Source organism: Dendrobates tinctorius, unplaced genomic scaffold (assembly GCF_039654945.1).
Source record: "Dendrobates tinctorius isolate UK_male_01 unplaced genomic scaffold, ASM3965494v1 ptg000350l, whole genome shotgun sequence".
In the NCBI taxonomy this organism is placed as follows: Eukaryota; Metazoa; Chordata; class Amphibia; order Anura; family Dendrobatidae; genus Dendrobates; species Dendrobates tinctorius.
Window position 1 is genome coordinate 1,539,622 of NW_027362016.1, and position 17,436 is coordinate 1,557,057.

At 47.3% G+C, this 17,436-nt stretch overlaps 1 protein-coding gene across 3 annotated transcripts in view; it reads right to left on the minus strand.

The window, feature by feature from the left end:
• The window catches only part of SHISA7 (shisa family member 7), a 397,834-nt gene extending 386,472 nt beyond the window's left edge, over window positions 1-11,362 (minus strand). For 2 of the 3 annotated variants that reach the window (XM_073562406.1, XM_073562404.1), the window contains exon 1: window positions 10,627-11,361. The gene's annotated coding sequence lies outside the window, so the exon portion shown is untranslated. Of the gene's footprint in view, window positions 1-10,626 lie in introns of all 3 variants that reach the window. The other variant, XM_073562405.1, reaches the window with a different exon arrangement.
• Window positions 11,363-17,436: the final 6,074 nt, after the last annotated feature.

The following is a 17,436-nucleotide window of genomic DNA, read 5'->3' on the forward strand; positions in this document are numbered from 1 at the left end:
CTGAACTAGATGGACATAAGGTCTTTCTTCAACCTTCACAACTATGTTACTATGTTAAAACAATAAAAAAAATCAAACATACACATATTTGGTATCTCTGCGTTCAGAATCGCCTGATCTATGAATAAAAAAAAAGGATTAACCTGATCGCTAAACAATGTAGTGAAAAAAAAGTCAAACCCCCAGAATTATGTTTTTTGGTCTCTGTGACATTGCATTAAAATGCAATAACAGGCAATCAAAAGATTGTATCTGCACCAAAATGGTATCATTAAAAACGTCAGCTCAGCACGCAACCCGATGTCATGAAAAGTGGAGATGTTACTGGTATCGAAAAGAAGCCCTTTTTTTTTTACAAAGTATGGAATTTTTTTCACCGCATAACAGCTCTGGAAAAAAAATTCAGAGACCACTGCAAAATTTTCAGTTTGTCTGGTTTTTCTCTTTTTAGGTATATTTTTGAGTAAAATGTAAATTGCTCTTTTATTCTATAAACTACTGACAACATGTCTTCGAATTTCCAAGCACTAAATTTTGTATTTATTTTCAGAAAATGAGAAATGGTCAAAATAACAAAAAAATGCAGTGCTTGCAGACCTCACATAATGCTAAGAAAACAAGTTCATAATCATTTAGAAACAACATTACTAATGTTTTAACTCAGGAAGAGTTCAGAAATCAATATTTTGTGGAATAGCCATGATTTTTAATTACAGCTTTCATGCATTTTGGCATGCTTTCCACCAGTCTTTCACGCTGCTTTTGGGTGACCTTATGCCACTCCTGATGCAAAAATTTAAGCAGTTCTTCTTTGTTTGATGGCTTGTGACTATCCATCTTCCTCTTGATTACATTCCAGAGGTTTTATAGGGGTTCAGGTCTGGAGATTGGGCTGGCCATGACTGGGATTTGATGTGGTGGTCCTTCATCCACACATTGATTGACCTAGCTGTGTGGTATGGCACATTGTTCTGCTGGAAAAAACATTCCTCAGAGTTGTGGAACATTGCCTGAGCAGAAGGAATCAACTGTTTTTCCTGGATAACCTTGTATGCGGCTTGAATCATACGTCCTTTGCAAAGATTAACCTGCCCAATTCTAGCCTTGCTGAAGCATCCCCAGATCATCACCGATCCTCCACCAAATTTCACAGTGCGTGCTTTACACTGTGGCTTGTACGCCTCTACATGTCTCCATCTAACTATTAGACAACCAGGTGTTGGGTAAAACTGAAAATGAGACTCATCAGAAAAGATTATCTTACTCCAGTCCTCCTTATGGTCTTTGACAAACTTCAGCCTGGCTCTCCTTTGCTTCTCATTGATGAAAGACTTTTTTCTAGCTTTACATAACTTGAGCCCTGCCTCTAGGAGCCTGTTACGAACTGTTCTTGCCATGCACTTCACCCCAGTTGCCATTTGCCATTCCTTTTGTAGGTCACTTGATGTCATCCTGTGGTTGCTGAGTGACATTTGAATAAGATGATGGTAATCCCGGTCAGTGGAGAGTCATTTTCGTCCTCTGCTGGTCTGTAGCTTTGTTGTCCCCAATGTCTGCTATTAGACCTTGTTGTAATGGACTGCTGTCTTAGAAATTTTAAGGATGGAGGCAACATGACGTTCACTGTATCCCTCTGCTAGTAAAGAAAGAATTGAGCCCTTCTTTTCCTCACTCAAAACTTTTCTTTTCAACTCCACTGGCATTGTTAAAAGTTATTGTCATGGGCAGGTGTGGGAAAACAGAGGACAAGAACCTGGGCCCCTGAACTGCCCCTTAGGCTAAGAGGGTGCTCTGACTTTCCATAACTTGGGGGTACAATTGATGGTATTGAGGCCCAAGTCACCGACCTGTCCCTATCTCCTGTTTAGCCCTGAGCTAAACCCCCAACTTCCTCCCCAGGAGGTGATAATGGAAATAGGTGAACTGGACCAATATAACAAAAAGAAAGATACGACAGACACCTTGGGGCTAAATCAACTAAAAAACACTTCGCTTTCTCTGCTGCCAATGCACCATGCAGCAGAGTAAGGCTCCTGGACTCAGCTTTCAGCAGAACCACCACTGCTCCCGACAAGCTAAACCACCACTGCACCAGGTAGCTCTAGTCTTCACCACGGTTGGCATCCAAAATGAGGTGTATCACCAACACCAGCTGATGCCTCTGGTGACCTTATATAGGAAGGTGGGAGTGGTCACCACTAGCAGACTAACTAAACATGTAGTAACACCAGCGGCCACCGGGGAGAAAAACTGACATTAACCCCTGATGGCCATAAAGGAAAAAAGTTTAAATGTGAGCAGCCCAAAGTGACACAGATCCAAAAATGGATCGTGACAGTTATTTTTTCATTCCTATTACTTTTGGGATATTACTAGCACTTGTTTTGCCATCCAGCTGGTCCTACTGCAAGAGGATTGTGAACACCACAGCAATGCTTTTATACTTTCCTTCGTTAAATAAGATTTGGTTCAGGTGATCACCTAATCTGAAGCACATTAACCCTTTAGTGATAGAGAAAATTTACAGCTTAATGACCAGGCCAATTTTTACAATTCTGACCACTGTCAATTTATGAGATTATAACTCAGGAACGCTTAAACGGATCCCTCTGATTTTGAGAATGTTTTTTTGTGACATATTGTGCTTCATGTTAGTGGTAAAATTTCTTCGATATGACTTGTGTTTATTTATGAAAAAATGGAAATATGGCGAAAATGTTTAAAATTTCACAATTTTCAAATTTTAAATTTTTAGCCACTTAAATCGGAGAGATATGACACACAAAATAGTTAATAAATAACGTTTCCCACATGTCACCTTTACATCAACACAATTTTGGAAAAAAAATTTTTTTTAGTTAGGAAGTTATAAGGGTTAAAAATTCACTAGTGATTCCTCATTTTTACAAAAAAATTTTCTAAATCATTTTTTTAAGGCCCACCTCACATTTGAAGTCACTTTGAGGGGTCTATATGGCAGAAAAAGTGTCACCATTCTAAAAACTGCACCCCACAAGCTGATCAAAACCACATTTAAGAAGTTTATTAACCCTTTACGAGCTTCACAGGAACTGTAGCAATATGAAAGGAAAAAATGAACATTTAACTTTTTTTCACAAAAATTTTACTTCAGAACTAGTGATGAGCAAGTATACTCGTTGCCCAGGATCCTTGTCAATGATTAAGATGCACGGTTTTGCATTCAAATGCATTTGATTTAATGTCTGGACTATGACTTAATTGCTTTTATGCTATTGGAAGTTGTGGAATAAAAGAAAATGGATTTTATGGACTTACAGCGCTGGACTTATTTTTTCTACAGTAAAATGGGATCTACTAATGAAAATATTCTCTGATTACTTGTTCCAAATTACTCCACTGCGGCCACTAAGCAGAAAATAAAAATTATTAAAAAATTACAAAAAACTAATAATTGTAGGTGGTGTGGCAGGTCTCAAAACAGATTCAAAGATTCAAAGGCCTGGTTGGGATGGGCATGTGGGTCAATAGCATCGGGAATCACTCCGTTTGCCATGCTTCCTGCAAACCCGGCATCTTTTTTGAAGATACCTTTGGGTGGGAGTGACAGGGACAGGGTGAGGAAAATGGGTCTCTGCAAGTCTCCGGGAATCTTCAGACTCGAAGGCTTCCTCCCGGTGCCGTTGGCTCAAACATGAGGCCCTCAACAATTTTTCCTGAAATTTGAGGAATGTTATCGGTCCTTGGGACTTTTTATACAGAACAAAACTGTTGTATGTGGAAGTTTGAATAAGGTAGATTGCCACCTTTTTGTACCAGGCCCTGGTCTTCTGCTTGACCAGGTAAGGTTGCAGAACCTGGTCTGACAAGTCAATGCCTCCCAGATATTTATTATAGTCTGTGACGCAGACCAGTTTTTCCTTGTCCCTGGTGGCACCCCTCTCTCTGACCGCCACAGTGTTGTCCGCATGCAGTTTGGTCAGCATGTAGACGTCCTTCCTGTCATTCCACTTCACTGCAAGAAGTTGGTCACTTGCGAGTGAGAATAAGGTCTCCTTCTCCAAATGTCTGGACACCAACTGTGACGGAAACCCCACTCTGTTTTTCCTGACTGTCCCACAGGCCCCTGTATTTGCAGCGTGGAGGGAGTTTTATAGGGGGATGCTTGTGTAATAGTTGTCCATATACACATAGTACCATTCATGCAGAAAGGGCATCATTAGCTCCCACATAATTTTGCCTGGGATGCCAATTATCTGGAGACAGTTTGGGGGGGTTGATTTGGCGGTCCCTACCTTCATAAATTAGGAAGTCTGAAGTGTACCCTGATGAGCTCTCACAAGTTTTGTATAATTTTTTGCCGTATTTGGCACTCTTGGAGGGGATAAATTGGTGGAATGACAGACAGCCCTTGGGACTCGTCGACTGCCACATTTTTCTTTGGGGTATTGGAATTTGGAAATTAATTTTGTAGGAGGGAAATTAGGGGTCTCAATTTATTTAGCTGATCATAGTTGTGGTCAGTTCTTGGGGGGGCTTGAGAATTGTCACTGAAGTGGAGGAATCTCATCAGGGCTTCGTAACGGACTCGGGACATGATGGCTGCAAATACAGGGGTGCTCTGGACAGCTTTTGTTGTTGAATAAGAGAGGAGTGTGGGATTTTTTACTAAACCCATATTCATTGTAAGGCCTAAAATGTTTTTTATTTCAGGCACATTTGTGGGGATCCAGGAACGGGAATGAAAGGCAGTGGGTTTTTGAGAAATGTATTGTCGGGCATATAGGTTTGTTTGGTGGACGATTAATTCTAGGACTTCGGGGCTAATGAAAATTTGGAAAAAATCAATGGACGTAAAATTGGCGACATCTACTCTTATTCTAGGGACTGCAGACAAAGGGGGAATTTGAGGAGAAAATGAAGTGTCATTATACCACAGTGATGGGGGACTGCGGTACTTGGTCCTGCCTCTGAAGCCTCAGCAGTGATGACCGACTCCACTACTATCAGGCTGGGGGATCCTGTGGAGGAAGAGTCATTGTCACTGTCTGAAAGCTGCTCAGCTTCAGAGGCAGATTCTGTTTCACTGCCGATGCTGCCAGAGCAAAGCAGGCTGTAAGCTTGCTTGGTGCTGAAAGTTCTGCAGGCCATTTTATTTATTTCCCTGCCTAATGAAAAACTAACCCTAATCTAATGCTAGTATTTTTTTTCCTGCCAACCCTATCCCTAACCCTAATATGCATAACCCTTACCCTAACCCTAATACGTGTAACCCTAACCCTAAGAAATTATATAAAAAAATTTTTTTTTTCATTATCCCCTGACGATGATGTGGGGATTACAGAAAATGGGGGTGGGTAAATATGATTTTTTTTATTTAAGCTTGTGGATGCAGAAATTGATTTATAAACTCTGACAGAGCAGCACTTCAACCGTAGTCTATCTCTGTTCTCTCCCAGAACAACTACAAGGAGAGAACAGAGAGGCACAGCCCAAGTGCTGCCATATTTATCAAATATTGGGGGTTTTGATCACAGTGATAGGGTCTATTACAGTAATCAAAACCCAGCAGCCAATGAGAAAATTCTCATTGGTTGCCGGGTGCTGGCAGATCTTGGCAGGCGCACTGCACATGCGCCTACCATTTTCTTTCTGCCTGAGGAACGAGGGGGGTCGGGGGACTGAGGGACAGCTTATTTGCTACATAAAGTACGGTGGGGGGCCCGGGGGACCCTATTTCTCTCCCCTCTGATATGCGATCACATCAGAGGAGAGAGAAATTAAGTGCAAAATCGGATTTTATTATTTTGTTTGCGGTCGCCTTTATACAGTTAATAACGGCAATCGCAACCTCAGGGTTGGTAAAAACCAACCCATATCATGTTCTCTGGGGTCTTGGATACCCCCGGCAGCCGAGACCCCAGAGAAAATCTGACTCTGGGAGGCGCTATATACTTTTTCCTCAGCGCTATGAATTCACAGCGCTGTGGTTAAAGTACCCTTAACTACCACTGTTTAAAGGTGTATCAGCGGTCGTTAAAGGGTTAAGTAGAATGAGGTGTACTCTGGTTGGAATTCAACTGACACTGGAATGGAATGGCTGTCAGACAAGTAGAGAAGCTGATTTTTATAAAACTGTGCAGTCAGTGGTCTCTTAATTTTTGCCAGAGCTGTAGATAAAAATGAACCTAGACATGTTTGGTGTCTATGAACTCGAAATGACCTGGAAAATCATAATGGCAGGTCAGTTTTAGTATTTAGTGAACCTAGTGGAAAAGCAAAGCAAAAAACGTGTGGGATTGTACTTTTTTTGCAATTTCACCTCACTTGGAATTTTATTCCTGTTTTCGAGAACTCAACATGGTAAAACCAATGGTGTTGTTCAAAAGTGCAACTTTTCCCGCAAAAAATAAGCCATCACATGGCCAAATGGAAAAATGAAAAAGTTATGGCTCTGGGAAGAAAGGAAGAGAAAAAAGACAACACAAAACTAAATATACCTCATGAAGGGGTTAATTGTTACGCTGTAATTCTACTGGATTTATAGTTTTATCACATTGTGCATTTTTTTAATGAATTTTTCAACAGCTTGTAAATCTATCATAAGGAATCATCTGGCTAAGCAAATGTAGATAAACAGGAGAAGACAACCTAAAATGTCAAATCACTTCTCATAGCTATCCGCAAAAGGCCTGAACTAATGATTTACTATGTTATTGGTCAATTCTTACCATTGTGCAAGCATTTCCAAAATGATGCGATTATCATTAATATAAGGGGGGCTCTTGTACCTCCATAGCAGGTGGAATTGTGCATTATCATGAGGCACTGGACAGAAAAGTGCCCAAGGGCAGGTTTTCTTTGTTTCCAAAAGGGATTGAAAGGTACCGGATTACATAAAGCTGTAAGATATTCCTACAGTAGACATCTTCTACAAATTGCCCTTTCAATTTTACCATTTGTTTTCACCCATCACCATCCATTCACCGCACAAAGCCCTCATCCCATGTAAAGCATGCCAGGCAGTCTGTACTGTTTCCATGGCAACCAACACTGTGGAAATGGCACCCTTCCCCCTATCTGCTGCTCTTGGGATGCTGTTTTTACTCTTCCTGATTACTCGCCTCCTCCCATTAACTATACACTACCCTATGGACAATCACCGGTTGGTATCATGCACCAAATCTGTGCCCTCCGAATATGCACGAGTTGCTCCCTTGCACCTAGCGTGCGCTGCTGATGCCCACAGTGTTGCGCAGCGTCCGTAACATGGTGAATGTGAGGATCAACATTCCCTCAGAAGCAAATGAAACGAGTGAGATAAAGCTGCCCAGCGCTGCGCCTTTCTCCGGACGCACAGCTCCGTGGGGTGTCGGAAACCTCACAATGCCGTGTCAGTGTCATTGATGGCCGCACACGGTGACCGTAATGTTAGCAGCCGTGATTGCATGCGGTCATAAAATGATCCTTCCGGACGCATACTGTATTCTCACACACAAATGTGCATCCATTGTTGTAAAGGTAAATAGCAAATGACAAGATCACACTGTATATCCATTGTCAGAGTGTAAATTGGGAAAACAAAATCTCTGGAAGACACTTGTTTGCCAACACGTTAGATAAGAAATTTGCAGTGTAATGTAAAATAATTATTATCTTCTATTAAATGGAGGAAAAGACAAAGCACACAGCCAGCAATACACGGTCATGATGAACCCGTAGCAGCACAGAGCAGAGAGCTGGGGGACATGCACAGGGCAGAGAGCTGGGGGACATGCAGAGAGCAGAGAGATGGGGGACATGTACAGGGCAGAGAGCTGGGGGACATGCAGAGAGCAGAGAGATGGGGGACATGTACAGGGCAGAGAGCTGGGGGACATGCACAGGGCAGAGAGCTGGGGGACATGCACAGGGCAGAGAGCTGGGGGACATGCAGAGAGCAGAGAGCTGAGGGGACATGCACAGAGAAGAGAGCTGGGGGACATGTACAGGGCAGAGAGCTGGGGGACATGCACAGGGCAGAGAGCTGGGGGACATGCAGAGAGCAGAGAGATGGGGGACATGTACAGGGCAGAGAGCTGGGGGACATGCACAGGGCAGAGAGCTGGGGGACATGCACAGGGCAGAGAGCTGGGGGACATGCAGAGAGCAGAGAGCTGGGGGACATGCAGAGAGCAGAGAGATGGGGGACATGCACAGGGCAGAGAGCTGGGGGACATGCAGAGAGCAGAGAGCTGGGGGACATGCAGAGAGCAGAGAGATGGGGGACATGTACAGGGCAGAGAGCTGGGGGACATGCACAGAGCAGAAAGCTGGGGGGACATGCACAGGGCAGAGAGCTGGGGGACATGCACAGAGCAGAGAGCTGGGGGACATGCACAGGGAAGAGAGCTGGGGGACATGCAGAGAGCAGAGAGATGGGGGACATGTACAGGGCAGAGAGCTGGGGGACATGCACAGAGCAGAAAGCTGGGGGGACATGCACAGGGCAGAGAGCTGGGGGACATGCAGAGAGCAGAGAGCTGAGGGGACATGCACAGAGAAGAGAGCTGGGGGACATGCACAGAGCAGAGAGCTGGGGGACATGCACAGAGCAGAGAGCTGGGGGACATGCACAGAGCAGAGAGCTGGGGGACATGCACAGAGAAGAGAGCTGGGGGACATGCACAGAGCAGAGAGCTGGGGGACATGCACAGAGCAGAGAGCTGGGGGACATGCACAGAGCAGAGAGCTGGGGGACATGCACAGAGCAGAGAGCTGGGGGGATACACAGAGCAGAGAGCTGGGGGACATGCACAGAGCAGAAAGCTGGGGGGATATACACAGAGCAGAGAGCTGGGGGACATGCACAGAGCAGAGAGCTGGGGGACATGCACAGAGCAGAGAGCTGGGGGACATGCACAGAGCAGAGAGCTGGGGGACATGCACAGAGCAGAGAGCTGGGGAACATGCACAGAGAAGAGAGCTGGGGAACATGCACAGAGCAGAGAGCTGTGGGACATGCACAGAGCAGAGAGCTGGGGGGATAAGCACAGAGCAGAGAGCTGGGGGACATGCACAGAGCAGAGAGCTGTGGAACATGCACAGAGCAGAGAGCTGGGGGCATGCACAGAGCAGAGAGCTGGGGGGATATACACAGAGCAGAGAGCTGGGGGGATACACACAGAGCAGAGAGCTGGGGGATATGCACAGAGCAGAGAGTTGGGGGGACACGCACAGAGCAGAGAGCTGGGGGGACATGCACAGAGCAGAGAGCTGAGGGGACACGCACAGAGCAGAGAGCTGAGGGGACACGCAGAGAGCAGAGAGCTGGGGGGACATGCACAGAGCAGAGAGCTGGGGGACATGCAGAGAGCTGGGGGGATACGCACAGAGCAGAGAGCTGGGGGACACGCACAGAGCAGAGAGCTGGGGGACACGCACAGAGCAGAGACCTGGGGGGACACGCACAGAGCAGAGAGCTGGGGGACACGCACAGAGCAGAGAGCTGGGGGGACACGCACAGAGCAGAGAGCTGGGGGGACACGCACAGAGCAGAGAGCTGGGGGGACACGCAGAGAGCAGAGAGCTGGGGGGACACGCACAGAGCAGAGAGCTGGGGGACATGCACAGAGCAGAGAGCTGAGGGGACATGCACAGAGCAGAGAGCTGGGGGGATATAGCTGGGGGGATATACACAGAGCAGAGAGCTGGGGGACATGCACAGAGAAAAGAGCTGGGGACATGCACAGAGCAGAGAGCTGGGGGACATGCACAGAGCAGAGAGCTGAGGGGACATGCACAGAGCAGAGAGCTGGGGGGATATACACAGAGCAGAGAGCTGGGGGACATGCAAAGAGCAGAGAGCTGAGGGGACATGCACAGAGCAGAGAGCTGAGGGGACATGCACAGAGCAGAGAGCTGGGGGACATGCACAGAGCAGAAAGCTGGGGGACATGCACAGAGAAGAGAGCTAGGGGACATGCACAGAGCAGAGAGCTGGGGGAACATACACAGAGCAGAGAGCTGGGGGATATGCACAGAGCAGAGAGCTTGGTGACATGCACAGAGCAGAGAGCTGGAGGGACATGCACAGAGGAGAGAGCTGGGGGGACATGCACAGAGAAGAGAGCTGGGGACATGCACAGAGCAGAGAGCTGGGGGACATGCACAGAGCAGAGAGTTGGGGGACATGCACAGAGCAGAGAGCTGGGGGGATACACAGAGCAGAGAGCTGGGGGACATGCACAGAGCAGAGAGCTGGAGGGACATGCAAAGAGCAGAGAGCTGGGGGGACATGCACAGAGAAGAGAGCTGGGGGACATGCACAGAGCAGAGAGCTGGGGGACATGCACAGAGCAGAGAGCTGGGGGACATGCACAGAGCAGAGAGCTGGGGGACATGCACAGAGAAGAGATCTGGGGGGGACATGCACAGAGAAGAGATCTGGGAACATGCACAGAGCAGAGAGCTGGGGGGACATGCACAGAGCAGAGAGCTGGGGGGACATGCACAGAGAAGAGAGCTGGGGGGACATGCACAGCTAGGGACATTCTGGGTGCGCAAAGGCACAGACATATTACAATTACAGCAATCCTATCCACATAATAGCATTACCGCTGCACCCGGATAATGGGATCAGCAGCAGGACCAAAGCAGATTGCTTACCTCTTTCATAGAAAATGTATCAAGTATAAAATCCAGTATTGTTGCACATATTCGTTTTTCCTGTGAGGAGTATCCATGCAAAAAAATATACAAAAAAGGAGAAAAAAGTATTACGTTGTCTTATCTTGCATTTTCTTCTTTTATTTATTAATAAACAGTTTGCTACAAAAGAAACAGACAATAAAAATTAAGCACTTCTGTTAAAAAAGGAAATTCTTCTATGCTTACAAAAAGACTGGAAAAAAATTAGATCTAATGTCTATTTGATTCCATTGGATAAAGCAGTCCTCCCCTTTCCTAAAGTGATGCTCTTATTGGCAGAAGATATCAATGGGTGTCTGATTTTCGTTATAAATCCTCCCCATTTCCAATATATCTCCTCCTTTCCAGTAAAGATTGCATCAAGAAACAGTCAATTCTCCACGTCTGATTGGTTTTGCAGGGAATACATATAAAATTAGCAGCTGTTTTAACCTTTCCTGTGCTATTGTGTTCTGCAGCAGAATACGGTGGCAGATCTCTACGGCGCTAAATGGCTTGGCTTTTTATATTCTCTTTCTGAGGATCCTCTTCCCACAAACTGCATCCCTTAATCTACTGTCAGCTTTTCATTTTATTCACCAACCTCTTTATCTGTCAGATGTCAGGAGAACAGCAGCAGGATTGGGTGTGTTGGAATATTGATTCAGGGTTGAGCTGCTTGTAGCCTAGAGACATCTCACAGAACAAGTCGTCGTGAACAAGCGACAAGGGATGAAGCTCTGGACCACTGCACAAATATACTGGTTGATGAGAACTTGCATTAAAGATCAGTGCAAAGACAGACATAGATAACTAAGCAAATAAATATTGGACATCTTGTATGTAAACTGCGTGTCCTCTAAAATAATACAAGCGTGTAACATGATTTGAGGCATGAACTAGCAGATCGCTAGCCCCTATAGGCAAGGTTATCTCTCTGCCCTCTGTCATGAGAACATGCATGTTTCCACTCTATGAATATTAAATGCAGAACTAGTACAAAAGGCCGACAGGGTAAAGTGATTGATTTTTCAGTACATTTTTAGGTATTTTGGCCCCAGTTCATAAAGACTTTCACTTTGCACTGCAGTCTTAATAAAGGCAACACTGGCGTAAGATGTGACTAATAAATTACACCTCTTAATGAATTAGGCACGTCTTGCATCTGGGTCGCCCTCACACCCAGGGCAGTGGGGTACCCGGTACCGGGCCGGTGTCAGGGGGAATGTGTCACAGCAGCAGTGACCCGGTCCGTGGCCCTGGGCGCCCAATATCAATGGCGGTGATGTTAATGGTGTTAAAGTTTATTTGAATAGTTCATGAAGCCACCCGTGGTCTTTGGTAAGGGAGATGGGAAGCCAACACTGCATGCAGATCCGCTGGGACTGATGGTGTGGTGCAGCAAAGATGGTATAGCTCCCCACAGGTGGAGCTGTAGTCCCAGGGCAGTTTAGGTGCAATGGACAAGGAGAGGCGCAGAATGGTATAGATGCTGTTACCCAGATGTAGCGGTTCTGGAGGTGTTAGCGACGAATGAATGGAGGAAACCAGGGCTTGTAGTTTCAAAGCTTTACTCACAGTTCGTGGTACCCACTGGTGCCTGCCTCCGTGCCGTGTCCTCTGGGGTAGAGACTCAATCAACCTCCCGGGCAAGCCAGGGTTCTCCTCTCCAACACTCCGCCAACATGTGCCTTTCCTAAACGACTCCTCAATTGCGCCTTTTAGTGTGAAGAACTCCAGTACCGTAGTTCTCTGGAATTCCTCCTGTCAGATGTTCCTAGGACCTTACTTGTATGACAGCTGTAGCCTCTATCGGGGACTCCCTTCTCAGAAGTCCTGGCTCTCTATCCAGTTGCAGTTGTGTCCCAAGTCTTTGATGGGAGTAGTGCATTTACAGCCAACTACTCCACCGGTGTCTGCTGCAGAACCATAAGTGTCCATACAACCTTGGGGACCGGGCCCCGGTCTTGCGCTGCCTATAGGCAGGGTTCCTCTTCCAACTCACAACTCCTCTCTGTTCTCCTACTCCTTCGTTCCGCGCTGTTCCTTCTCTCTCTTATGGAAGCTTAGGTTGCAGGTCTAGGTCTTTCTCCTTCTCTTCTCTTTCCCATGCCAGCTGGCTCAGATCACTGAGGCAGCTGCAGCACTCTTTCTAAACTGAACTCAAACTGAACTCAAAACTAACTTCAGAACTGAACTCCTCTCGCCTGACCTCCCGTTAGACTGACCTACAATTCTCAACTTTCCCTCTCTTTTATACTAACTCTACCCACCTCCCAGCACATCTCGTGTTACGAAGCAGGGTTCCACGAAGGGTGCTCTGCTACCCCCAGCCTGAAGCTGCTAGGTGGACCTACTGAACTATCCTGTGTGTGGGATGCAGATGTTAGAGTGTGGAAAGGAGTTCCCAACTTACCTAGGCATTGGGGCGCTACACCTTAGGAGAAGGTGAAGTACCTCTGTGGCGACTGAACCTCAGGGGCGTCACACATCTGCCGTGGGCCTAGACCAAAATGTTACTCCATGGCGTACATTTCTGGCTTATCCTGAAGGAGCCAACAGCACAAAGCTTAGACTTACAGTATGCAGCTGTGGAAGTTTAAAGTGGAGATGTTCTTGCCCAGGAATTACTTGTCTGACATTACTATAGAGAGACTACAGATTAATACTCAGTAATGTCACAAGAAAGAAAGACAGGTATGAACACTGCTGTAGGCATGTGGGATACATTGCAAACATTGTCTGAGAGTAGTGTTGAGCATTCCGATACCGCAAGTATCGGGTATCGGACGATATTAGCTGTATCGGAATTCCGATACTTAGTTCCGATACTTTTTTCATATCGAATACCGGAATCGGAAGTTCCCATAATGCTAGGAGCCCGCTCGATTTGATTCAGCCAATGGGGATCCTCAGAAGTGTGTGCATATCCTGTTAGGCATGTAGGCATGTTAACTACTGGCATGGCTGTGATTGGCTGCTGAAATGATGTCATGATGCACTATAAAAAGCGCTGCAGCCGCCATTTCTGGTCACTCTGCTGTGAATTCAGTTAGGGACAGGCTGCTGTTGAAGACTGTGAGGGACAGTTAGAAATAGCGATTCCACAAAACATATAGTGCTTAACCCAGGCTACATAAACCACCACTGTAGCTTGCTTTTCCCTAGCAGCACTGTTTTCACAGCTGTCTGCAAGGGCTGTGTGAGTGCAGACCCACGCTGTGTAGTGTTTCCTGCAGGCACGTCTGCTTGTAGGCCGGCCAGCGTGTGTCTCTGCCTCATACACATTTTTCTTTTATTGCTGCTTTTTTTTCTCCTGTATAGTGTGCTTCCATACGTATCCATATACGTTGGTTGCAAACACTAAAGGAGTGGACAGCGGAGCCTTTCAGCAGCCTTTCAGTGCTATAGCCCATTTCTCTGCACTGTTTTTGGCTGTCTGATAGGTCTCTCTGTGTGTGAGTGCAGCTCATGTTGCAGTGTGTTCTACAGCCACCGCTAGCTGTAGTCCGCTCAGCGTGCGTCACTGCCTCATACATAGTCCTTTTTTTGCAGCTAATTTAGCCAGATTTTTGCTCCTATATTAGTGTGCTTCCAACCGCATCCATTGTCATTGGTTGGTTGCAAACACTATATAGGATTAGATAGAGGAGCCTTTTTGCTGGCTTGTGCCTTTCAGGGCCAGCCAGGCTAGTATCACCCTATTTTTTGGAGCCTCATCAATTGCATTGTAGGTTAGCTTCCTGCATTGTAATCGCTCCAAAAAGTTTGTGATACTATAGCTTTCAAACTTTGGTCACATCCTTTCCTTTCCCCCCACCCAAAAAAAAGGAAATAAAGTTCACCAAACACTCCACTTTACAGTTGTCTAGGCCACATTAGATCATATTAAAGTGTAGTACACACACTCTTAGCCAAATTAGTGTTTCTTATACTGGTTAGCAGGTGTTCAGGAATAAGAACACTAAGCCACCCCTTTTTTACTTTTCTGCCTATCTTTATCAGTCTACCAAGATGAAGAAGACAGGGAGTAAGGCACGTGGTCGTGGCCGTGGAGTTTCAGCAGGGAGAGGATGGGGGGATTCAGCAGGGAGAGGACGTGGGGATTCGGTATCTGCTGCGGCCACCAGTGACCCGGCATCCCCCACTTTTACCAAGCAACAGTCCTTCATGCGCAGCTTTGTAGAACCACGCCATACCCCACTGCTGCGTGACGAACAAATTGAAGCCGTTGTCGGATGGATGGCAGCTAACGCATCCACTTCAATGACTTCCGCATCCTCCCAAGGCCAGAGCACTGAAGAGCAACCATCTGTCTCTTCACCACCTGCCAAATTGCCCAGGCAGTCTGAGAGCCCTGGACAGGAGCCATCTCAATCTTTACTTCTGTTCTCAGAATCTGTTGGCTTGGAAAGAGGTGGCCAGCCAAGCAGCATTCTAGAGCGTGAAGAAGAGGGAGTATGCAGTGATGCCCAACTGCTTTGTCCCTCTGAATCTGAAGAGGCGGGTGGGCCAGTGCCTATGGTCAGCACACCTCAGTATGCATCAGATGATGATGAGACTCAGTTGCCAATTTCTGGTGCGTACGGTGCTGGCGAGACAACCCAGGACCAGCCGGTGCTTGAAGAGGGGAGTGGAGATGATGAGGTCCTTGACCCATCATGGCGTCAGCCACAGGAAGGTGGTGGGAGCAGCTCTGAGGAAGAGATTCCCCGAACGGCCAAAAGAGGAGGGAGAGGGCGGGGGCAGACTTGGTTGCCTGTAGCCTCCACTTTGGCACCCATGAGGAGCAATCCTCTTCCAAAACACAAAACGGGCACTCCCAGGACTTGCAGTGCGTGGTCTTTTTTTGACACAGTTGCAGATGACATTTGCTTTGTCAAATGCAAGCTGTGTCATCAGAAAGTGAAACAAGGGAAAAATGTGACCAACCTCAATGCCACAAATATGTGGAAACATGTGCGTACCAAGCACGAGGTGGAGTTACACAGACACACTGAAGATGTAGGCCAACCTTCAGCAGCACCTACCACCTCTTCAGCTCGTGTTGGGGCCTATTCCTCCAGCTCACACACAGCTGGTTTGGCTTCCTCACTGGAACGCCATGGAAGAACCACTGCCACTGTTGTCCAGAGACCCAGTGAAATTCCACCCACTGAACCACGTTCGCAGTCATCAGCACACTCCCAGGCCACTCAACAGCAATTGGTAGCACAGGCATGGGAGAAAAAGTGGCCATACTCGGCAAACCATCCCTGAGCACTGGCTCTGAATGCCGGCATTGCCAAACTACAGGCCCTTGAGATGCTGTCATTCAGGCTGGTGGAGACTGACACCTTCCGGAACTTTATGTCATTGGTAGTTCCACAATACAATGTGCCCAGCCGCTTTTATTTCAGCAGGCAAGCTGTCCCTGCCCTGCAAAAGCATGTGGAGGGAAAAATTAAAAATGCGCTACTAAATGCCGTCAGTAGCAAGGTCCACCTGACCACCGATGCGTGGACCAGTAGCCATGGACAGGGACGATACCTTTCCCTCACTGTCCATTGGGTCAATGTTGTGGAGCCGGGTACAGATCTGGAGAGTGGCTCTGTACGTATTCTGCCAACTCCAAGGATTGCAGGAATGCAGTCTGTACATATTGAGTCCTCCTCCTACTCTAGTTCCTCGGAATCAGCACTGCGTGAGCCTGTTAGGCCAGATATGAGCACAGGTGTGGCCAAACGTCAACAGGCCGTCCTTAAATTAATTTCTTTGGGGAATCGGAGCCACACAGCACAGGAGCTCTGGAATGCCATCAAGCAGGAGAGCGATGTGTGGTTTGTGCCAGCGAATCTCCAGCCAGGTTTGGTAGTGAGTGACAATGGCCGAAATCTAGTGGCAGCTCTGGGCCTAGGCAACCTCACTCACATACCATGTCTGGCACACGTGCTCAATTTGGTCGTGCAGAGCTTTCTGAGGGGCTATCCGGATCTTGATGCACAGCTGCACAAGGTTCGCCTAGAGTGTGCTCACTTGCGGCGTTCCAGCATGGCAAGATCGCGCATTGCATCTCTGCAACGCCGATTCCGCCTGCCAGAACATCGCATCATATGTGACCTCCCCACCAGGTGGAATTCAACGTTACATATGTTGGAGCGGTTGTGTGAGCAGCAGGCAGCAGTAATGGAGTACCAGCTGCATCAGGCGCAAACAAGTCGCACTGTGCGCCGGACACACTTCACCACCACTGAGTGGGCCACTATGAGGGACATCTGCCAAGTTTTGCGTGCCTTCGATGACTTCACGCGGATGGCCAGTGCAGATGATGCACTAATCAGCATGACTGTCCCCCTCATCTGTCTGCTTCAAAAAACCTTACAAGCACTAAGTGAGGAGGTTTTTGAAGAGGTCGAGGATGAGCAGTCAGAAATGCCATCTGCTTCTGGCAAGTCTGCGCAACGTGCTTCCACACAAAGGCCCAGGCAGGGGACACTTAGTGAGGAGGATGACGAGGAGTCAATGGAGGAGGAGGAACACATCTCTCCAGAGGAGGGAGGTACACAAGGCTCTAGTAGTCAGTGTGTACAGCGAGGGTGGGGTGATGCTGAGCAGGCAGAGATGCTGCCTCAAGCTGGGGACAGCGTTTCCGGTCCAGTTGGCAGTCTGCAGCACATGGTTGATTTCATGCTGCAGTGCTTGTTAAATGACCGCCGCATCGCCAACATTCTCCACACGGCTGATTATTGGGTGTACACCCTCCTAGATCCTCGCTACCGGGACAACTTACAAAGCCTCATACCACAGTTG